This window comes from Cupressus sempervirens, chromosome 11 (assembly GCF_028749045.1).
Source record: "Cupressus sempervirens isolate cs-2001-9-10 chromosome 11, ASM2874904v1, whole genome shotgun sequence".
NCBI classification, from domain to species: domain Eukaryota; kingdom Viridiplantae; phylum Streptophyta; class Pinopsida; order Cupressales; family Cupressaceae; genus Cupressus; species Cupressus sempervirens.
Window position 1 is genome coordinate 150,971,018 of NC_143128.1, and position 24,887 is coordinate 150,995,904.

General features: G+C 32.9%; 2 pseudogenes; both read right to left on the reverse strand.

Annotated features, from left to right (window-relative positions):
• Nucleotides 1–4,440: 4,440 nt before the first annotated feature.
• LOC149528651 (OVARIAN TUMOR DOMAIN-containing deubiquitinating enzyme 6 pseudogene) lies at nt 4,441–9,990 on the reverse strand (annotated as a pseudogene).
• Nucleotides 9,991–12,828: 2,838 nt separating this feature from the next.
• LOC149528652 (OVARIAN TUMOR DOMAIN-containing deubiquitinating enzyme 6 pseudogene) lies at nt 12,829–22,212 on the reverse strand (annotated as a pseudogene).
• Between the last annotated feature and the right edge of the window lie 2,675 nt (nt 22,213–24,887).

Genomic DNA, 24,887 nt, shown 5'->3' on the forward strand with positions numbered 1-24,887 from the left:
CTGCACAAGACTAAGATCTATGTGCAACAACCTCAAATTTTGAAGCATTAATTACATCATTAAACATATACTTATCATGAGAAGAACCTACTATTGTAACTAAAACTTGATTCATAAAATCAACATAGTGCTCAATCTTATCGAAGTCTGAAATGCATCTTACTACTGTAACATCATGTATATATGTGTCTTCATTTGTAACCAAACAAACCTTCCTTAAACACACAGTCTGATTTAAATTTTGACTTGATTAAAACTTACAGTATGGGTGTTTATATTCTTATTTGAAATTGAAGCATCAACACTATGTTCCACTTTTCTTTCATAACCATTCTACCAAAAATCATTCATACAAAAATGGCCTCTAATCAATCCATTCTTCAAATTATTTTTAATATCCCTAACAGTCATTAAAGATTGATATAATGTCTGTGGTTTTTTATCCCTTAGTAGATAATTCATTTTCTTGTCAAATGCATCAAAGTAAATAGCTAAACATATTTGATCATCAACTCTATAACTCTCAAGGATCTCATTCAAAACTCTTGCAAATCTATTATTGAATTGAGGCACAAGTTCATTACACTTAACATGAATGTTGAAGAACTTATCATAAGAATCATATATGCTTACTCTTTCTCCAAATTTATCCATGAAGGTGGAATGTAATTCATCCCAAGATAAAATTGAACATTCTAGTAGAAAAGAAAACCAATCCCTAGCCTCACCTTCTAAAGTTTAAACAAGCAACTTCATATGAACATCTTCATGAGCAATTTCAAAATCAGCAAACAAGTCACTAAATATTTGAATATGATGCCTAGCTGAATTTTCATGTTTCCCATTAAATTTATGTAAATATTTTTTGAGATCATATGGCATAGGGTTTGGGAAACCATGAATGCCATCAAAACATAATGGTGTGTATCTTTTGGTAGAAATAGATCTACAAATTTTATCAATGGACTGCATACTAGGTGAAGGGAAACTTGACATTTCTCACAAATTAAAACTCAATCACCACGATTACTTTTAGTATTCATTAATTGTAGTAGATCTAGAGTTCTTTCTACCAATTCAAAAGTTCAAACATACGTCAAAATGTAAAAAACACTTTTTTTGAATCTATCTCTCACAAACTATGTTGAAATGTACCAAATCATTCTCCTATTTAGTGCTGTAAATACCACTTGATGGAGAACACATATGTATACCACTTTCTTTCATGAAAAGATCAACATCATGAAAATAAAATATCTGAAGTGTTGATTATGAAACATTGATCTACTAATAGACATAGGTGTTGATTTCAATTCTTCACACCACTAATCAAATCCTTGTAGAGCCACCATCTCCTTGAGGAGAACAAAATGAAATCATTGTTGTGATTCATTTTAACTTTCAAATTTCTTATAATAGAAAATCACATAGAGCGCATAAAAAAATTTCAGTCAAAAATTCATATATTCTCTCTTCTTGATTACAATTTATCATAACTTTCAGATCTACACAAGTTAGTTGGAAGGTCCTGAAAACATTTATATATAACTAATCTACACTGGTATAGAGATCCTTTAGAGAGTTGCCACTCACAATTGTGAGAAAGATTTAAAACATGATTTACAACATGAAAGATCTAAACTATATCTTTTAGCCTATGGGATTTTCAAATCTTTAAACACATCAAAGAGAGAAATCACATTAAAACAATTCTAACTCTAAATTTACAACAAAACTTTGAAAACCAAAACCAACTGAGTTGATTGAAAATAAAACTTAGTAACAACACAATCTGCATTCAATCCTTCAAAGCTATTTTTCTCCAAGCATAAAGCTTAACTGGGGAACAAAAAACCTTGCATACAAAACTAAATATGCAAAATATATTAGAGATTTCCAGCTCCATAATTCAGGCATTTACAACCTTTGTCCCCAACAGAGTCACTATTTTGTTGGCTCCTAATTTAATAGTTTTAAAATTAACCATGAAACTAGACCAATGCATCTAAGGCTAGAAAGTTCCTATGATGGATACACTTGACTGCAATCTTATAAGGCATAACTCCTTCTTCACTTTAGGCTCTACATGACATAGGCAGGTTAGTCTTGAGGTTTTGATATATGGTACTAGTGTAATTAAACATAAATATGAACTTAATAATAATACATGAAACCCTTTTTATCGTTTGATACTTATTCAATGACATAGGAATGAAATAGCTACAAGTCATAACCTATGAACCCATAAGCTAAGTGAGGGTAAATTCTTTTTAGCCCACTACAAAACATGGAAAACTGAATTTATTTGATTAAAATGATTTGTGCAAATAACTTTCACCTCAGCTTGCATCTGACTTAGTGATCAGTGCCTTATCTATTGGGATATAAAGTCATTACTACTAGGATGACCTAACTTGATTGCATTACAATTAAGTTTGTCAACTAAAATCCCCAAATTCCATTCTTATGAAATATCCCCTTCATACACCCAAAAACCCAATCAGAACATTGAAGCATTTACTTAACTCCTTGAGTCAAAAGCAACAACAAATCTGACACACAACTCATCCAAGTTGTCTTAAATTGAATAAACCTTATTCATTCAATCTCAAAGCTAATAGCATATGAAGAATTAGGAGACAAAATAAGAAAACCAAGATAATTCATTGTAAAATCCCTTTGATATTCATCCTTGGAAAGACTAAATACAACAACTGGTAAAACTAAATGAATCTATAAATAATTCACATGATCTAGCATCAATTTCCATTATCTCAGAATAACAACACATGAAGATGAAATAAAAATCTAGACAAGAGTGGATGTGTGGCCTTCACTGCTAGAGCTCAGCATAATTAGACAGGAAGTAAAACCATCAAAAACCTTGGTTTCATAGTGAAAACTAGAACCCTATTAGTTTTCCCAGAAAAAATTGCCAAAAAAACCCTTTACAAAAGAGAAGAAGAAAGGATGATATAGGAGAAAAGAAATCCCAAATTTGATCAAAAGATGACAAGTGCCCCCTCAAAATTCTTTCCCAAGAAGTTTAAAATCCTTTCTCTATCCTCTCTCTATAACTACAAATCAAATCCTCATCATTTGGCCTCCAAAAAGCACAAAATATTTGAGATATTGGATTGAAAAGATAACTAATTTTGATGCCCAATTTGAAACTAAAAACCAAAACAAAAATAAGTTAAATGACCTCAAAAGGCCAAGAAAAACTTTTAGAACTAATTTTCTTCACATTTAGGCTTCAATAGTCTTTTATATCTACCTCTTAACTAACCTTGATGCTACATGATGAAATCTACTTGTTCTATTGAGAATGCCCTAGAATTTAAAAAATTCTCATATAGATTGAACTGGTGAGCACCTATACAAAAAATAATACCATATTCAAAAAATTATGATTGATCTAGTTCTAATGGTATATTGAAGTCCATATTTAGGATAAAAATTGCCCCAGTTATGGCCATTTGAAATTTAGGCTCCAATTAGGCTTTAAGATTACATTTGCACAAATATTTGAATTTTGAAAAAGTTAAAACTATATCATAAATGCAAATTTGATTTTAAAACTTTATGACCTACAAGTAATTCAGGGAATAAAAAATTAATTTTTGACTTTGCAATTTAACTCTTTTTTCTATCTGGGTCAAACTTAGTTGACTGCCCTTTTGACACATGTCATGCTCTCATTGGTTTCTTTTTTTGCACAATCAATTGACCCTTCCAACTAGGTGCCACATGGCATCATGTCATTGGCTACTTCTCTTACCACATCATCATGCCACATCACTATCCATGTCACTACTAGCTAGCTGGTCACAATGTGGCTATGTTGTCCGATGTGCAACTTCCTTTGGCGACATTGTGACAGCTGTTGGATGCACCACGTGTCACCATCTAGTTCATCTATGAGATCTGCCTACCACATCACCACTGAGTCACTACCTAATCACCACATGTTTCCATGTGTTAGATTCATTGTCAAATCTACAAATGGAATCCACAACCATCTTGCTAGATTTCAAGGTTTTTTGGCAGGTTGCTATGTTGCTACTAGAAAACCTTACCATTTTCCTGTGGTGATATAGCACCTTGCCAGATTTTAGACTTTTCTAATGACTTTGATCATGATAATGTCATCATCATTAGTTGCATGTTCATTCAAAATTACAATCATTGTACCTCTAGCTATCATCATCCATAGTAGGTGGGTCCCTTCCTCTAGGGTTGTAGCTTTCAAAAGAGCCCATCTTTAAGACACCAAGATTTATGTGTGGTTTATTATTTAAACATAATAAAAATCTCTCATTTTTTGAATGTGGGATAAATTACTTTATGCTCCAAATGACTAAGAGTTCAAAGCATGAGATTGGAGAGTAAGGTACTATTCAAAAAGTAGTGACTTTACTTTGGAAAGCAATCTCTACACTAGAAAGTCCCTGGCCATGATGCGATACAATTTTTCCTTACCCAGGATACGTTTTGCCTTTTGGAATTGCCTAACATAGTTTCTATAAGATAAAAGACCATAGAATCCAAATAATCACAAAATATGTTATACACTTCTATCACTTATGCATAATTGAAACCCATGAATAGAACTATCTGTACACTGCTTGTGACTACACCCTTTGGAATTAATTGGAAATCTCCAAGCTAAACACTATTTTCACTTTTGCATGCTCTTGCACTAGAAGATGATGTTTCAACTCTAGAAGTGGACTCCTTACCACTATGCTATTGGAGGGTGTGAAGATATTCATCTTGTGAAGCCTCCATAACCATGTGTTTAATTTCCTTCTCTATTAGCTCCAAGTCAGAGTAGAAGCAACCCACAACAAAATGTGTATTCTCAATTTGTTGGCCTTGCTATGATTTTAATGCACCCTTCAACTAATCCTTATCTATATTTGCCCCTTGAAGGCTTCTAAAGTCAAGGCCTGCACCATTTGATAATCAATGTGGATCAACACGAGAATTGTAGTGATTATCACAGTGATAACTAAGGTGAATAGGAGGTGAATCTATATTGTAAGACATGTGAAAAATATTGATAGGCTCTATACTGTATATGTAACTATGAATAGGATGATTGTACATTTCTAACATTGCCTAGATTTCCATATTGTTTCCATAGACCTTGTCTCTTCTTTTCCTTTTGCAATAAGCTATGAAGCCCTCTATGACAAAAGGAGAGAAATGATCTCTCTCTTCCTCCATATAGTCAATGCACATCTATCTTGTAAGATCATATAACTCTGGATTGCCATAAACCTAATTTGCAATAGTACAGAAAAGGTAATAGCCATCTACAGCCATGCATCTAACTTCAAAATCTTGTGCATGCCTAATATCAATTTCAAACTGTCGTTCTCTTTCCTAAAGCCACCTCCCCTATTGTCCTTCCTAGTAGCTTCTTGCTTGTCTTTTACATCTTCAAAGGTGTCTACCATCTACTATTGGTGTTTGTTCTTTAAATTTGGTGGCTAACCTCTACAATAGACCACACTTGGAAAGGAGAGGTAACTTGTGTGGAAAATACTTTGTTCCATTTACATGCATTTCTAAATCACTCAACACTTCTAAATATATAGACCTAAATTTTTTTGCAGTATAGAGAGCATCTAGTTTTGCTCCCAATTTCATAAACTTCATTGTTACTTGAAATTATTTCAACAACACATGACTATACTTTGTTGGCAACAGGACAACTTCTCTAAAAATTATACAAGACTATACTTTTAAGCTAATAGTTTACCCAATAGATAAATAGGTTAGTGGTAGAAACCAAATATCCATTATAATTGTTGGGACTCAAAGGCATTATATATTATTTCTTAAAAGTATAGTTAGGGGATTATATTTGATTTTAAGCTAGTAGTTTCTACCAAATTATACTCGGTAGCATCTAGTAGTGACTTTGACTGTGTTAATGCTAGCCAACAAAAAATTCAAGTTCATTTATCAATTGCTTGACTTCTAGTTCATTGTCAATCATTGTGTTAGCCCCCTCTTTCTAAGCATGGCTTCAATTCCATCATCTTCCCCATTTATCTTATTTTCTTTCCTCACAATGCCATAATTATGATTTGTTTGACAATTGTGTTGTCTTGACCCTTCCCTCTATGACATATCAGTCTTAATATAATCTATAGTGTTTGCATAGGAAAAATCCCCTTTTTGTTAAAATATTTTTAATCCCCTCCTTTCTATTAAGTCTAATGCAATTAGTCGAACCCCCAAAGTGGGTCTGGCTAAAAAAATTCATTTTTGAACAACTAAATTGCCAAACTAATCTAGTGATTATCTGACACTAATTTGAATCAAAATTCATCACTAAAACCTCGTTAAAACTCATTTTACCACTTATCTACAAATTGTGACTTTCTGCTAATAGGGCCTATTGGCTTGCTTTAAAAAAAGACTTGAATAGATAATTGGGCTCTAAAATCAAACCTATTGATGCTTTGTTCTACATACTTACAACTGTTAAATCTCATGTCATGATGAATTCTCAGTCAAAAGATATTGACTGTCAAAGTTGCCATCTCAGAATTGTATGCAAGAAAATATGTCAGAAAATAATAAATTGTGTTTGAACTTAGCTTTTAAAACTGGGTTAACAGACACTTGGGAAGAAAAAAATTGGGACATTGGTTCATTTTCATGAGGATGGCATAAATTTTCAATTAGGGCTCATGATGAATAACTAGGAAAAAATAACAAGCAGTTAAATTGGGCTACATAGAATTTGCAGACTAGAAACACTAATAGAAAAGCATTTTTTGTAAATGGAATTGACATGTAAAAGTGTGTAGATGGATTCATCAAGACTTGCAAATTGGGACACTTGAAGTATCTTTAGAGTAAAATATAGTGGTACAATCCATTAAATCTTACCTATCATAGATTTTAAGTTATAACATCTTGAATAGGGGTTCTGACAAATTGACACTTCTTGACACTAGTAAAAAGTTACAAGTCAAATTTGGAATCGCATTTGAAAACTAATCAAATAGATTTTTCATAAGCTCAAAATGGAAACATAGTATGTCTCTAACCTCTAAAATGCAATGCAAAATGAATTTCATTATTTTAGTCAATTGGGTCAAATTTATAACAGGTCAAATAGGGCCTCCCAAAATTTAGAACTAATTGCATCATCATGACAAAAATAAATAACCAACTTTGAGGGATTCAAAACCTAGTCAAATAGATTCAAAATGACTCAAAATCTAAAACATAGGCTCTCTAGTATACACACTAGACATTACTAGAGCAATGAGTCATGAAAAATTACTAGGTGTGAGATATTCAATTGTAAACAAGGCCTCCTATTGTTGTTTTACACAGGTGAAAATGTAGAGTTGAAAATTGCTCAAAATAGGACTTCACAAAATGACTCGGAATGATAATTTAACTTCATGAAATGATTGGATATGTTGAATGGAAGGTGTTAGAAACATTAAACACCTTTTAGGCCTCACATGGATAGTCAGGTACATATGAATTTAAAAGCATTTAAAGGGCTCGATTTCAATGGTACTCAAACTTGAGGCTACGATTTTGACTCAATTTTGATTTTTTATACCTAGATTGGAAAAATTTTATTCTGTAAAAAATTAGACCAATAGTGGCTTTGTTTGGGGATGCATATCCCTTGTGGGCATGGCAATGATTCAGATCTCTAGAAGAAGCAGACCACACACACAACAACAAAAACTTCTCTCGAACAACTTTATTGAAAGCAAGGAAACTACTACTACTATGTACAAATGATGTCCCCGGGCCACCAAACTTCAACAAAATTTTTTACCTCTATCAAACACTTGATTCTCACTTATGTCTCCCTGAGGTAAGCTAGAAAAAAAATTTCCATCAGTTTCACCAAACACATAAAAAATCTCAATTAGCTAGCTGGTGAAACAAAACGACTTTCCTAACTTTCGTAGTGCATACTAGGGACATCCTTAACATAATGCTTACTATGAAAAAAAGGGCCAGCATGCTTGAATATACAAGGAACAAATTGATAACCATCTTCAATAGATGAAATATGCATGCTATCAAATTTGGGAAAAAGGCCGAACACACCTTGAAAACATGAATCTCTATGCATAGCCAGTTGACAGTTAAATGAGTATTCACATTTGCACTCACCAATATCATCCATGTCATAATCTAAAGATAATCTAGGGCTCTCCATTGATTCTTCACAATCAGAAATTGAATAAGTCATATTATAAAATTCATCATAAAAATCCTTGCAAGGTGTAGGAAAATTTTCAATAACCATCTCGTCAAACACCTTGTCCTCATAATCACAATTGAAATGTTGATTACTATACTTAGTATCATATCTGGAAGAAGAAAAATCTGATCTATCACAGTAGTAGGATAAAGTATCATCATTAAGCCCATCCTCAATCAAATCTAAAAATTCCATGTATTCTTCAAACAATGGGTTGATAACACCATGTAATGATCCTTTTTGAAAATCTTGACAAAATATAGGCTGATCATCATCAAGATCTTCATCATATAAAGTGCTAGTGTACACTTTAAAACCACTACCAATTTTGATGGGGACACAACCCAAGCATAGAATGGACACAACAGGAAAGGGAAAATTTCATTAACTATAAAAATATGCTAGTGCACTTAGCACAGAGAAAAAGACTCCAAAATAGGCCCTATGGGCTTACAATAGCATAAAACTGGAGATAATTTCTTCTCCTAGTACCTTCTCCCAAACTCCACTCTGAACTGCCTTTTACAATGCTAGAAATGTTCTTAAATAGACCCCAAAGGGTTAAGGATTAGGAATAAATTCTAGAAAGTGCTATTTGGCATCCACTAATGAAACAGAAGGCTCCAGAAGTTGCATTAGAAGTCGGCACAAAATTAGAAGAATCCAAAAATGGTAACTGAACTTTCAAGAGGCATAACTTTTGAACCGTAGCTCTGATTGACGAACCGTTTACATTTCCAAAAAGCTCTTGAAGCACTCTATAGCCCTATGGAAAAGCTTTTCTCATCCTCCATTTTTTGGTCCTATTTGAGGGCATTTAATGTCCTTAACCTAACTTTGAAGCACTCTCAGGATGTCTCCAAAAACTGAAAAACTATGATAACTTTCAAACTATAGGGCCTTTTGTCCTGATTCTTTTTTTGGAATGCTCTAAATTACAATTAAAATCATTCAACCAATTTACACATTCTAGTTCACCAAAATGATGGCTTAATTACATACTCCAATTTTTTTGGCATTTATACGTATCCAAAGGTGATTAAAATCTCTAACCTAGAACACTAATAGTGGAACTGTGAGAGTTGGAACCTTTATTTGACCCAAATGGGTATCCAAAAATGAAAACACATGAAATAGAAACTATGTCTAAGTACATTTTTTTTCTGGTAACACAAGATTGCCCTTATACCTTTGGATGCTCCTACATCAAATTTCATCTTCGTGGAGATTTTTAGCATGTGAAGAAAAATTAGAACCATATGAAGACTCACTTTCTACTCCATCAATGAAGCATGTAGAAAATAGATCAAAACTACTTTCATTTTCTTCATGAAGGTGATTCAAATGTCTTCCAAACCAATCATCTTTCATTCTATCAATATTTGTTGATGCATTAATCTTTGAATCACTTGCATATTGCTTATTACCACTACTTGCATCTTCAAGAAATTCATCTACACAATTAGGTAATTGATTCTTATAAACAATCTCTTTATCCTCATATTGTGTAGACAACTCTTCTTCAAAACTTTCAACCTCAAGCTGATTTGCACAATTCTGAACTAGAAATTCACTTTCAGATTTAAGAAAAGAAAGCATACCTGTACTAGCATAAGAGTACTTACTTTTTTCATTACTTTCTTCTTCCCAATTTCCATTAGAATCACATTAAGATGAACATATACTAGCATTGTCCTCTTTTTTACTTGAGCAACAACTCTCACCATTATTGTCACATGATGCTTCTTCACAATATGTCAAATCAAAAAAATTATCTTTATCACTTGGAAGATGACTTTCAGCTTCTTCATTCTCATATTCATATGAATATCTTTCAACTTCATATTTTATAACATTCTCAACATGATGCAATCTATGAATAAGAGAAATCATTTCTTGTATATCAGACTGATCAAGTGAATCCACCCTATCATCCATTGCTGAAACATTACAAACATATGTGCTCTATTCTTCTGACTACAACTGAGATAAATGTGATTCACACTCTTCATCCTATGTTATCTTTCCATGGCATGTCAGATCATCAATATCAAATTCATGACTAGGGACATAACCTTTAGCCTCCTCACTTGCATAAGACTAAGATATAGGTGCAACAACCTCAAATTTTGAAGCATTAGTTACATCATTATACATATAATTATCATCAAAAGAACTTACTACTGTAGATAAACCCTAATCCATAAAATCAACATAGTGCTCAACCCTATCAAAGTCTAAAATGCATCTTACTACTATAGCATCATGAATATATGTGTCTTCATTTGTAACTAAACTAACCTTCCTTATACACATAGTCTAATTTGCATTTTCCACTTGATGAAAACTTATAGCAAGGGTGCTGATATTTTGATTTGAAATTGAAGCATCAACACTATGTTCCACTTTTCTTTTGTAACCATTATACTGCCAATCATTCATAGAAAAATGGCCTCTAATCAATCCATAATTCAAATTATTTTTAATATCCCTAGCAGTCATAAAATCCTGATATAATTTATGTGGTTCTTTATCCCTTAGTACATAATTCATTTTCTTGTTTAATGCATCAAAATAAATAGATAAACATATTTTATCATCAGGTCTATAACTCTCAGGGATCTCATTCAAAACTCTTGCAAATCTAATATTGAATTGAGGCACAAGTTCATCACACTTAACATGAATGTTCAAGAACTTATCATAAGAATCAGATATGCTTACTCTTTCTCCAAATTTCTCCATGAAGGAAAAATGTAGTTCATCCCAAGATAAAATTGAACATACTGATAGAAAAGAAAATCAATCCCTAGCATCACCTTCTAAAGTTTTAACAAACAACTTCATATGAATGTCTTCATGCGAAATTTCAAAGTCACCAACCAAGTCATTGAATATTTGAATATGAATATTGGTTGGATTTTCATGTTTGCCATTAAATTTAGGTAAATACTTTCTTAGATCATATTGCATAGGGTTTGGGAAACCATGAATACCATCAAAACATAATGGCATGTATCTTTTGATAGAAATAGATCTCTAGATCTTATCAATGGACTGCATACTAAATGAAAGGAAACTTGACATTTCTCACAAATTAAAACTCAATCACCAAGATTTTTTTCAATATTCATTAATTACAATAGATCTAGAGTTCTTTCTACCAATTCATAACTTCAAACATACTTCAAAATGTAAAAAACACTTTTGTTGAATCTATCTCTCATAGAATATGTTGAAATGTACCAAATCATTCTCCTATTTAGTGCTACAAATACCACTTGATGGAGAACACATATGTATACTACTTTCTTTCATGACAAGAACAACATCATGAAAATAAAATACCTCAATTGTTGATTATGAAACATTGATCTACTGATAGGCATAGGTGTTGATTTCAATTCTTCACACCACTGATCAAATTCTTATAGAGCCACCATCTCCTTGAGGAGAACAAAATGAAATCACTATTGTGATTCAGTCTAACTTTAAAATTTCTTATGACAATAGATCACATAGAGCACATCAAAAAATTTCAGTCAAGAATTCATATATTCTGTCTTCTTGCTTACAATTTATCATAACTTTCAAATCTACACAAGTCAGTTGAAAGGTCCTAAAAAAATTTATATATAACCAATCTATAATGGTATAGAGATCCTTTAGAGAGTTGCCACTCACAATTGTCAGAAATATTTAAAAACATGATTTACAACATGATAGATTTGAACTAAATCTTTTAACTTATGGGATTTGCAAATCTTTAAACGCTTCAAAGAGAGGAACCACTTTAAATCAATTCTAACTCTAAATTTACAATAGCGATTTGAAAACGAAAACCAACTAACTTGATTGAAAATAAAACTTAGTAGCAACACAATCTACATTCAATCCTTCAAAGCTACTATTGTCCAAGCATAAAGCTTAACTAGGGAACACAAAACCTTGCATAAAAAATTGACTATACAAAATATTTCTAAGATTTCTAGCTCCATAATTTAGCCATTTACAACCTTTCTTCCTAGTAGAGTCACCATTTTGTTGGCTCCTGATTTAAAATTTTTGAAATTAACCAAGAAACCAGACCAATGCATCTAAGGCTAGCAAATTCCTATTATGGATACACTTGACTACAATCTTGGGCCAACTATAAGGCATAACTCCTTCTTCACTTCAAGCTCTGCATGACCAAGGCAGGTTGACCTTGAGGTTTTGATATATGTTACTAGTATAATTAAACATAAATATAAACCTAATAATAGCAAATGAAACCCTTTTTATCTTCTGATACTTATGCAATGACATAGGAATGAAATAGCTACAAGTCCTAACTTATGAACCCATAAGCTAAGTGAGGGTCAATTCTTTTCAAACCACTACAAAACATGGAAAACTAAATTTATTTCATTAAAATGATTTGTGTAAATAAAATTCACCTCAGCTTGCATCTAATTTAGTGATCAGTGCTTTATCTATTGGGACATAGATTCATTACCAACAAGATGACCTAACTTGATTGCATTATGATTAAGTTTGTCAACTAAAATCCTCAAATTCCATTCTTACAAAACATCCCCTTCATACACCCAAGATATTTTTTGACTTCTAGGATTGCTTGATGTAGTTTCTATAAGATAAAAGACCATAGAATCCAAATCATCATGAAAGATGTTATATGCTTCCATCACTTTTGCATAACTGAAACCCATGGATAGAACAATCTACACATTTCTTGTGACTATACCCTTTGGAATTAATTGGAAATCTTGGAAATCTCCAAGCTAAACACTATATTCATTTTTGGATGCTCTTGCACTAGAAGATGATGGTGTAGCTCTAGAAGTGCACTCCTTACCACTATGCTATTGGAGGGTCCAAAGATATTCATCTCATGAAACCTCCATAACCATGCATTCAATTTCCTTCTTTATTAGCTCTAGGTCAAAGTAGAAGTGACTCTCAAGTAAAAGTGCATTCTCATTTTGTTGGTCCTATTATGCTTTTAACATAGCCTTCACCTAATCCTTATCTATATTTTCCCCTTGAAGGCTATTAAAGCCAAGGCCTGCACCAATTGATAATTGATCTAGATCAACATGAGAATTATAGTGATACCATGATGATAACTAAGGAAAATAGGAGTTGAATCTATATTGTAAGACCCCATGAAAAGTATTGATAGGCTGTATACTGTATATGTAAATATGAATAGGATGATTGTACATTTTTGACATTGCTTGGATTTCCATATTGTTTCTATAAACCTTTTCTCTTCTTTTCCTTTTGCAATAAGCTATGAAGCCTTCTATGACAAAAGGAGAGAAATGATCTCTCTCTTTCTCCATATAGTCAATGCACATCTGTCTTGTAAGATCATATAACTTTGGATCACCATAAACTTGATCTACAACAATATAGAAAAGGCAATTGCCATCCACAACCATTCTTTTAACTTCAAAACCCCATTCACACCTATTATCAATTTCAAACTATCATTCTCTTTCTTAAAGTTGCCTCCCCTGTTGTCCTTCTTAGTGACTTCTCCCTTGTCTTTTAAATCTTCAAAGACATCTACCATCGGCTACTGGCATTTGCTCTTTAAGTTTGGTAGCTAACCTTTGCAATAGACTGCAGTTGGAAAGGAGGGGGAACTTGTGTGGCAAATACTTTGTTCCATTTACATGCATTTCAAAATAACTTGACACTTCTGAATATATAGACCTAAAAAAAATTTCAATATAGAGGGCATCTGATTTTGCTCCTAGTTTTATAAACTTCAGTGTTACTTGAAATTATTTTGACAACACATCCAATAATTCCAGTTTAAAACATGTAGGTTTTAAGCCATGATATTCAAGATTGAGTTTAGTGATTTCATTCCAATGATAGATTGTAAGTTCCCTTAAAGCATTCAAGATTGAGTTTTGGATTGTTTTAGCTTCAAGACATTCAAGTGTGTGTTTTATTTATCTAATTAAGTGTAACATACATTCAAAGACAAGTTTTTAATCATTCAAGTTAATTCTCAAAAAAAAATTTAAGGAAATTGTGCAAGAAACATGGTTAGTTGTTTCTAAAATGCTCCAATGTACAAATGTTGCAATAAACAACTTGATTACTCTCACAAAAAATCTTTAAAATGAAGGCTTTAGTATGGAAAAATTGATTTAACTTTTCTTGAAAGTTTTTATACACATAAATCTTCTTAGAATGGCCCATATCCTATGAAACCACTAAAAGTCATTTTTTTTATATAATTTTAAAATTGCAAATGAAAAAATGTAGGCAGAGATGACCAAAATATACAGATGGCATAACTCACATATGACAAAAAAGAAAATAGTAAATACTTGATACTTACTCTGTTCAATCATACATGACAATAGCAGAATGGAGATGCCAAACCAAGTAGACGACAAAACTTGCCAAAAAATTGCATACGATAAAATAGTGGGTGGTTGGAAAATCGCAAATGATACTTCTATAGTTAGATATGCCATTTCAAAGATAGAGATGATGGTCAAGTGAACTACTAATTTTTAGCTGCCCAAAATGCAAACAATAAAAAAAAATTAAGCTATGAAGATGACAGTTTAGTATGCAAAGATGTCAAAATGGTGAAGATGATAGAATAAAAAAATCAAGAAAATTTTTTGCCAATAATTGTGGGTTGAGTCTAGTAGAGATGCCAAAACTTAGAGATGATGATCTATGGAGATGAGAAACATCTATGTAGATGATACTACATCCTAATAGAGATGACAATGCATAGTTTTTTGTAGCGAGTTATTGGTTTTTGATAAAATTTGTAGGTGAGAAAAGGGACGTGGGTCCCACCAGGCATGCCAAAATGTATGTGTGAAAACCTAATCTATTAAGAGAATGTGTAAACAATAAAATGTTAGTGTCATGTGCATATCATAATATCAAAATCAAGAAAACTACTAACTAATATTGTGTTTTAAAAATAATGCAACCAATAAAAAAAGTTCCCACACAACCTCAAAGAAGCTTAACAAGGTTGTCGATAAGAGGCCTTGTTGGTGTGCTTAAGTGTGGAGGATGTGGATGTGATCTCTCAAACACAACTATGAATTCTAATAATTGATAAATGATATGCAATGATAATGAGACTATACTAAGATAAATGAAGAATACTTCAAGCAATGGCTATAGAAGAAACCATGCTTGAAAGGACTCAAAGGATATGAATGTGGATGCAAGAAATAAAACTAGAATAATAATGCAAATGAAATGAAATCTAATAACTACCAAGGGGTTAGTAACAATGAATAAAATCACCAAGATTACTACAAAGCTCTAATTCTAAACTAGCATGATAGCAATGCAAATGAGGGAGATGTCAAATGCTTGAGACAAGGGCTCTATTTATTGGTTTGAAAGAGGCCTTTGAGGAGGTGGAATCTATGTGGAATCCACATAGGTGCCACAAAGGAGACACATGGGCTAAAGTACAAGCCATGCAAAAGTCAAAAAAGAGCCTTTATGGATTAGAGGCTCAAGGTGTACTCACACATGTGTGAGCAACCTTGGGGAAAGGAGTGGAGGACAAAGGTGTAAGAGGTGTAAATGAAGTAGAAGCTTTATTGGATCATTAGCCTCTCACATGTGTGAGCAAACACTTAGGAGCTAAAAGGTGTTTAAAATATATAAGTGGGATTAAGTAGTGGGCAGGCTTAGAAGGATGAGAGTGATGGGTGTAGACTAGGTTTTGGGATGAGCTTAGGATTAAGTTAAATAAGATTTAACTAAATCATAGGATTAAAAAATTTAATAAAGTGGAAAGACTAAAATATAACTAAATCATAGGATTAAAAAATTTAATAAAGTGGAGGGACTAAAATAAATTATAATTTATTAAAAAATGAATTTATGGAACACCATGCATTAAATAAATTTAATACATTAAAGGGTAAGTATTTAAATTAAATTTAAATACATCAAGAAAAATGAACCTATTTAATTAAATAAATTCAATTAAATAAGTAGAAGAATATAACAAATATAACTAATGAATAAATAATTAATTATAATATCACAAGAAATATTAAATAAATTAATATAGTGTTTGAGACAATTTTAAGTGTCTACAATCATACTCTTATTATTCAACATATTGACAATATTAAGAGAATCCCCTTCCATCCATAAATTCTAGAATCTAGATTCCACAACTATCCTCACCATGAACAAAGATGCCCTAGCCTCAACTTTATGACAATTAGAATGCCCTATAGGCATAGAAATAACATACATTACTCTACTATAATGGTCTCTCAATACTCCACCACACCCCACTTTTCCAGGATTCTTTTTAGTTAAACCATCAAAATAGATTTAACCCATCCCAAAGGGGGAGATCTCCATTTCACATACTATCTCTATCCATCTTGTTTAGTTTTATTACCTTTACTATTCATAGGATTTCTTATTTGGGTTTTTCATGAAAAAAAAATTTAATAATTGAAATTCTCTTGAATAGCTCTAATAATATTTTGACCCAAAACCCAATCTACAGTTTCCTTGTTTATGAAAAATCTATTGTTCCTCTCTTTCTAGATACCCCACTAGAGATGGGAAGAGATATCTTCTAGTGAAAACCAATTCATGCATCCCTTATAGGACATATCCAACTTTGAAAGCAATGATCAACATTATTATATTGAAGCTAGGAGATGTTCCAATATTGAAGAAGATAACCTAGACATTCTGACTAAATCTACAATTCAAAAAAAGGTGATTCCTATCTTTTGAATCCATCTTGCAAAGACAACATTTGTTAACCAAATAAACCCCTCTTATTTTAAAATTATCCAAGGTTAAAATTTTATTTTGAAGCATAGTCCAAATAAAGATATTGGATTCAGGAATAAGTCATTTGATCCACACTTTAGCCTATATAGGATAATTTCCCTTGTCCTCAGATCTAAACATATAAGAGACCTTAAATCAGCCTCTAGGATCAATCCCCCACACCATAAGATCCTCCTAATATGGATAAAAGCTACAAGCATTCAGGGCGATTTGGGTACTGGAAAATTCTTGATTAATCTCAACAACATTAACCCACTCATTGTTAGTCTAATAATTCTACACAAATTCACCATAGACCTATTTGAAAATTTCTATAGAATTCATATCCTCAAATTCCTTAACTAAAGGGTGATCCAAAAGCCACTCATCATCCTAGAATCTAACTTTACATCCATTACCAACTTTCCATTACATCCTTTATTCAAGATATGTTTAGAACCTTGGACCTCACTCCAAATAGCAGAAGAAGTAGGAATAATAGGGTAGGATAAAAAGTCAAAAATAGTATGAGCCTCATAAAGATACATATGTTTCCAAATAAAGCTCGATTCCTTATCATCATGATACACTCTCCACCCTTGCTTAGCCAATAAATATTTATTCATACTTCTTATAGATCTAATACCCAAGTCATCATCCATCTTAGCTTTACAAATCTTTTCCCAAGAAATCAAAGTCATTCTCGTATTTTCCTCAGTTCCAAGCCATAATAAATTCCTTTGAATTTTATCAATAGAAACTACAAATTTATTTGGAATCCTGAAGAGGCTCAAAGCATAAGTAGGGATAATTTTAAGGAAAACTTTAAGAAGAGTAAATTTACCTGCTTGACTCATCATATTACCTTTCCCACAAGCTAATTTCTTATTGAATTTCTTAACTAGATCCTCCCAAAAGATATCCAAAGGGCTAAGCCTAGGCAATAATGTTGTTATTACCTAGTGATTACTTATTTGTTACTAATTTGCAGCATAATGTAAAACATGTAAAACAACTTACAACACAAATAACATTCACAAAATTAACACCATGACTTCTAAAGTGAGCTCTACTAGGAGCCAACCTTGTTAATGGTTAGAAATATATTATTATTTTGATCTTGTTAAAGGATTTCATTAAAACATCATCTATACCTTATCACTCCCTGATCTCATCTAAAGAGTGGTATTCTCTAAAGGACTTAGAAACACCACTAACTAATGTAACCATATAGGATTTCACAAACTTATTAGATTCACTCAATTCTTTTGAGATTTTCTACTACAATGGTTAGAAAGTAATAGTAGAAATTACATGTTAAGAATAGAAACTACCTTTTCTTGTTCAAATCTATGTTCCTTACACTTGTCCCTATCTAATCTCTCATTATGGTCTCCTTTGACTCTCTACTTTTTACTAGCTTATTTTTTCCTTCTCTTTCTCCTTCCTCTTCTTGGTTCACCTAGCTCAATTGCCTTCTTTTAATCTTTAAAAGCACTGTGTTCACAACAACCTTAACATTACTTGATCATATTCCAACCAAATGTTGGAATATTCAAATATGGAAAGAGTACTTATGAGGGGGGGGGGGGGGGGGGGTGATGAATCATAATTATCATACTTTAGCCAATAAAACTTTTAACTGAAAGTAAATTGCATGGATGCAAATACATCAAATAAACATGAAAAAAAACACATGCATCAATAACTCATAACATAGGAATTTGGTAACCCAAAAACCCTCCAGGAATAAGAAGGTAAAACTGGGGTAGGGATGATACCCACAAAAATTACTGCAGCAATATTGTTCAACCACTTTTGATGGTTTGCCATGTTAAAGGCTTTATACTATGTCAATAGTGACTTGGTTAGAGGATTTCAAACACTTAACATGAAGTGTCACCCTGTTAAAGCATTTAATCACCTAGTTAAAGGTTTTATCGAAATATCTATTAAGCTAACCTATCACCATAGGATTTTCATTCTAATAAAATTGCTAGAGAGTATTAGGTACAATAAACCTGACTGATTACAATACTTGATTATTGATTGCAGGCACTTGTTATGCTTACTCTGATCTAGATCCTTTTGTGATCTGATAATCCTCACTTCTGAAAATATAACTCCGTGCAAACCCTTGTATGTATTCTCACACCTTTTTTTATTACCTTTTTTCTTTTTTTTTACAATGAAGTTTCATCTTCCTTATAAAGACATTTGAAAACTTAGGGTTAGGTATGGATCTATGATCCACATTCAATCTTCATTTTCTGCTCAATACTTATCTTTTGTTGATTGGTTGCATGCCTTTAGCATTTTTCTTATTGGCTGCATGCAAATTGCATAGGAAAATTAAAAGATTCAATCTCATCATTAAATCCTTCTAGATTTACCTTATGTTAGTTGTAAAAACTGTTTGCATCATAGTTTGTGCAATTACAAACTCTTATGTTGATATACTGAGTTACTCGGCTCTTGAAGTATTGCAAATACTTGGCACATGCTATTTCTTGGATAGCTCAGCACCTTATGTTACTCGACACTTGTTAACACTCGACACTTATACTTCACTTGGTATCTAATTTTCACTTGGTAGTTGATCTTCACTCGGCATCTGAAAACTACTCGGCACATGAAGATCACTCGGCATGCATGATGTACTCGGCATCCAATGTGAAATATGTTTAAGTGTGTTGGCACTCAAGTGTCAAAAACCATTATGAGGTTAAAAATCTCCCCCTTTGACATGAGTGACAAAAACACTTAACTGTTCTTATAAGTACATTTACTAATCTGATTGGTATGTACATATTGAAAAATTTGATCAAAATTTGTGACTTACAATCTTACAATATATACCTCAAAAATTTTGTAACTCCCCCTGAGTTGATTGTATCTTATCTGTATATCAATGCTCCTCCTTAGTATCTATGTTGTATCTCCCCCTTATTAATCTATATCTCCTCCTTTTTTCTGTATAACTCATTTTTAATCTCCCCCTTTTTTGACACTTATGTCAAAGAATGTTTAAGGGTTAAGACCATATTTGGCCAAGAATGTGCTATTTACCTCCATAATCATTTTGAGAGCTACATTCCAATTATTCAAAGCAATTTCTAGTGACTTATGCTGGATGGCAGTCTTGGCAGCAAGATGAATAAGTCCATCTAATTTAGAAAGATTTGGATCTTTCTTGATTACATTTTCAGCATATACTTGCTCTTTATGGAGTATTTCTAAATGTGGGGTAATGGAGGACTGGAGTTGTATTACTTTGGCCTTAATATTAGCCTCATCTGCTATTAATATAGCTATTTCTTTGTTTGTGTGAAGTGATTGAGCAAAATGCTTCACACTTTGAGTTGGATCACTTGGTAGTTGCATACTTGAAATGTTTAAGCTTCTTTCCAAGCTCAGTATCTTTTGGCTTGTTTCTTGTGTGAAGTATGAAAAATCACACAACTTTTTGTACAGTGAGAATATATTCTCAAGTACCTTCTTCAACTTATCAATGAGCTTTGCCAGTTCTACTTGTGAAAGTGTGATTTGTCTTGATATTTTCTTGTTCACTTTCCCTTGAAATTTCTTTTCTGACCATTCCATAAGTTTTGCATTGGTTTCTAAGTCTTCATTTGTCACTTGGTTAGCAATATCTATTAGTTGCTCTATGATATTCTTTGACTCATCTGGTGATTGCAAACTGAAGGCATCCATAAAGATGTCCTTGATCTCATAAAGTGTATGCTTATGTTTATACTCTTTCCTGAGTATTTCCTGTCTTTTCCTTCTATTTAATGCATCCTGCACTTCATTGATTTGATCAATGGTTATTGATTTTGAGTCATAACTTGGTATGACTATCTCTTCATCTAATTCAGGGTCTCCATAATCAAGTACCCTTGCAATTTTGGTAGTACTGGATGATGGTACTAAAATTTCTAATGGCTTGTGTGAAGGAGTCCTCGAGGTAGGAAAATTTATTAGTGTTTCTATTGCCTCCTGTTCTTTAGGGGTTTTTACTGTTTCCTCCTCCTCCTCTCTACCATGGTCAATTATTGTTATTTGTGGAAGTGCACCTTGTGTTTGTGCTGTAGGATCAGATTTAATAGTCTGTCTTATTTGTTCTTTTCCTCATTCTACAACTACACTTTGCTTTTGTCTTGCAGCATCAATTATACTTGGTTGTATTTCAAATTGACTACTAGTAGTTATGATAGAAGGTGGTTCTTGAGTATTTACCTTATCTTTAACAGCATTTTCTACTAGTTTCTGTAACTCATCTATACTGACCAATACTGGATCCGCACATAATATTGTTTGTTGAGTTGATTGGTCAAGAATTCTTTTCAGATCTTCTATAGTTAGTGGATTGATATTCTAACCAGAAGTATCAAGAACATTAGTAATTGTTATTGTATCTACAGGTGAGATGGATACTTGTGGAGGGCTAGGGGGTGGCAATTGTGTGTCTTGCACACTCTGATCTGGTTGCTCCTCTTGTTCAGTTGTTGCCATTGTATCCTGTTTTTGTGTCTTTTCCTCCTTTCCATCTTTCTTTTCTTCTTCTCTCTTTTCTTCTTCTCTTTTCTTTTCTTCTTCTTCTTTCCTCTTTTTCCTCTCTTCTATTGGTATGGTTTCTTCTTCCTTGTATTCTTTCTCAAGAAAATCTTCAATCTTTTTATACAAATTCTTCCACGATTTCATTGTTCTTTGAACAATCTCTTCCATTCTGTTTTGAAGTATAAAGAATGCCCTGTATTTGGGTGTGAACCTGTTATTAAGCCTTTTGACTGCTTTGCTAACTTGTTCTCTAGTCAAATCTGGCAATACACTGGCTAGGGTTGATTCCCTCATCTCCTTCTCCATTTTTAGTCAAAAATGCCATCTATCTTCTACGATTTTTGACAGCTCCTTTGGCAATTGGCCATCTAGTTCAAGTGGAGTGTACTTGAACTGTGCCATCATTCCATACACTATTTCTTCTATCTTATTTTGTTCCTCTTTTGTAAATTTATTAAAATCAACTTTATTTAAGTTATTCAAGTCACCATTTGCAATCTTTTTGCATAAGGTATCAACTGATGAATTGCTTACCTTTTCTGTTTGCTCTGCTGTTGTTTGCTCTTCTTCATCAGTGTTAGGTTGAGCCACATACCTTCTTCTTTTCCTCAGCTCTTCCTATGATTCCTTGACTTGTTTCTTTTTGGTAACTTCTCCTTTAGTCTTTTGAGTAGAGGCTCTTGTTGATGCTTGTGTTGTTGGCTTTTGAGGTGATGGAGCAGCAGCTTTCTTTGTTCTGGGCTTGGTTGAAGGCTATTATGTTGCCTTTCTCTTCTTTGGCTCAGCTTTAGTTGGTGCTTCCTTGGCTTCTTCTTCCTCTGCACCTTCCTCCTTGTCTTCTCCAAGACCTTGAGTTAGCTCCATTGGCCCTTGTTCCTACTCATCTTCATCCTCACTGTCATCTTCTTCTTCTTCTGCCTCAGCCTCAATTTCCTTGTCAAACTTCTTCTTGATCTTCTTGATCAATTTATCTTTCTTCTTCAGTGTGGAAGCAGTTTTTAATTCCATATTTATTTTTGATCTTACCACATCATAAGTGCCAAAATGTGGTGCATTTTTATCTGCTTCTTTTGCCAATAATGCAGTTATTGTTGTTGATGCTTCATCAATATTGATTTCATAACCAAATGGCCTTAGCCATCTTACTCTTGGTATTACTGCTTGAATGTAAGTAAAATATATGTCAACTAAGAAACATATATCATTAGTATGCTTTTCTACTAATGATGTTGGTATCCTTGACCTTTGCTTCATGGATTTCTTGAAATCCTCAAAATAGCTTGTCATCAAAGTATCAAAATTTTCTCCCATTTGCTCAATATATTCATTAATTTGTGCAATGATGGGTTTTTCATTCCTCCATGCTATTTTACCAAAAGAAGGAAATTCATTCTGTACATAAAAGAATATGCAAACTAGGATTGCTCCAAATTTGCATTGTGTGCCCTTTGTTCTTCTTATGGCAGCTAGATTTTCATTTATCTGTTGCAATTGCAGTTCTACAAGATCATAAGTATGATCCTTCTTCACCAATTTGTAACCTACATCTACTACAATGCATGGTACACTGTTGAGTCTACTAGATTGATAAAATTTGTGAGCAATGACTCTAACAACAAACTCAACTAGAGGATCCTTTATAGTGTGAATTGTCATTCCTCTTTTGTTCCATTGTGCACTAGTATTCCTTTCAATGACCTCCTTTGATTCACTTCTTAGTGTCTTGTACTGATCTAGGGTGGGGTACCTTGTTACTCTATGTATAATTTCCTTTTTCAATTTGATGGGTATATCTTCTAACCATAAGTTTCCTCCATGGATTATGCTTAATACAAGTCTAACCCATTTGGTTTTGAATACGGTGGGAAAATTTAAAACTCGGATCAAACCCTTTCTTTCAATGATTTTAAATTCTTCTTTTAGTACTCCATCTACACATAGTTTATCATAATCTTGTCTAATTTCCATGTATCCTAGGGCTCCTATCTTGCAATTGTCAAATTTCCTCACATCTTGAACCATTACAACTTTTGGGGGAATGTGGGAAAGAGCTTCGGCTGGGTCATTTTTATAGGTAACTTGAGGAATAGGGCAAAAATCTGGTTGCTTAACTTCATTTGAAACTAACTGGACTTCAAATGACTCTTTTTCTTCGACTTTCTTTGAACTTGACACTATTTTTGTAAACTAGGGTTTATTAAACAAATGGGTATGAAACTACGTAGCTCGGTACAGACGAAAATACCTTTAGATTGATGAAAAATATGTTGAATGAGGTTGCAATCTGCTTGAAATACTGGATTCTTACTATGAAGTTGCTCAGCTCTCTTTCTTCTCCTTTGCTTCTTGATCTCGATGCAAAAAATTGATTAAAATCATGATAATATACCCTAATTTCATCACATTAAATGCTCAACTACCAACTCGGCTTCTAAAGAAATTTTGACTTAACTTGGCTTCCACTATTCTTCACTTTACTTGGCTTCCATTGGAGTTTTCCAACTCGGCATCAGTTTTTAGCTCGATCGCTGTTGGGAGCTCGATATCTATTTTAACTCGGCATCCAAAGGCAGCTCGGCATCAACATTTACTTTTGTCTTGACATCTTGTTTTATGTAGATTTATACTTTGCTTAGCTTCTTTGTCTTGGGACTGATGTATGATATAGCTTTGTATATCAGTCATGTGTACTTCTTATGCTTAGTTTGATGAAGTGTGATCACTTGACCCATTGGGTGAAGTGATCCCTCCACTTGATGTGTTGCACTTATCTTTCTTTATCCAAGTCTTGTTCATTTTCCCTCTTATCCTTTCAATGTCAATCTTTTTTTTTTCTTTGTTATCTTCAGTCTTGGGTGCCTTTGATTTTGTAGGATAGTTTCTGCTGATATGACCAGTTTTCAAACAACTGAAACATGTAGTTTGATTCAATCATTTTTTGTAGTTCCCTTTGAAATGTGTTCTTATGTAGTTTTGTGGTATATGTCCATATTCTTGACAATAATGACAACTGTACCTGGTGTTGTAATCCCAATGATAATGACTTCCATTCCCTTCTATTTTTGCTGGTTGATTTGATGTCCACATAGGTTTTGATCTGCATTCAAATGCCCTATGTCCATATTTTTTGCAATTATAACATTTTCCATCAAATCTTTGAGTCCTTGTGAAATTGGATCTACAATGTTGTGTCATATGTCCTTGCATGTTGCACTTGTGACATAAACTTTTGGGTATGTTTGATTGA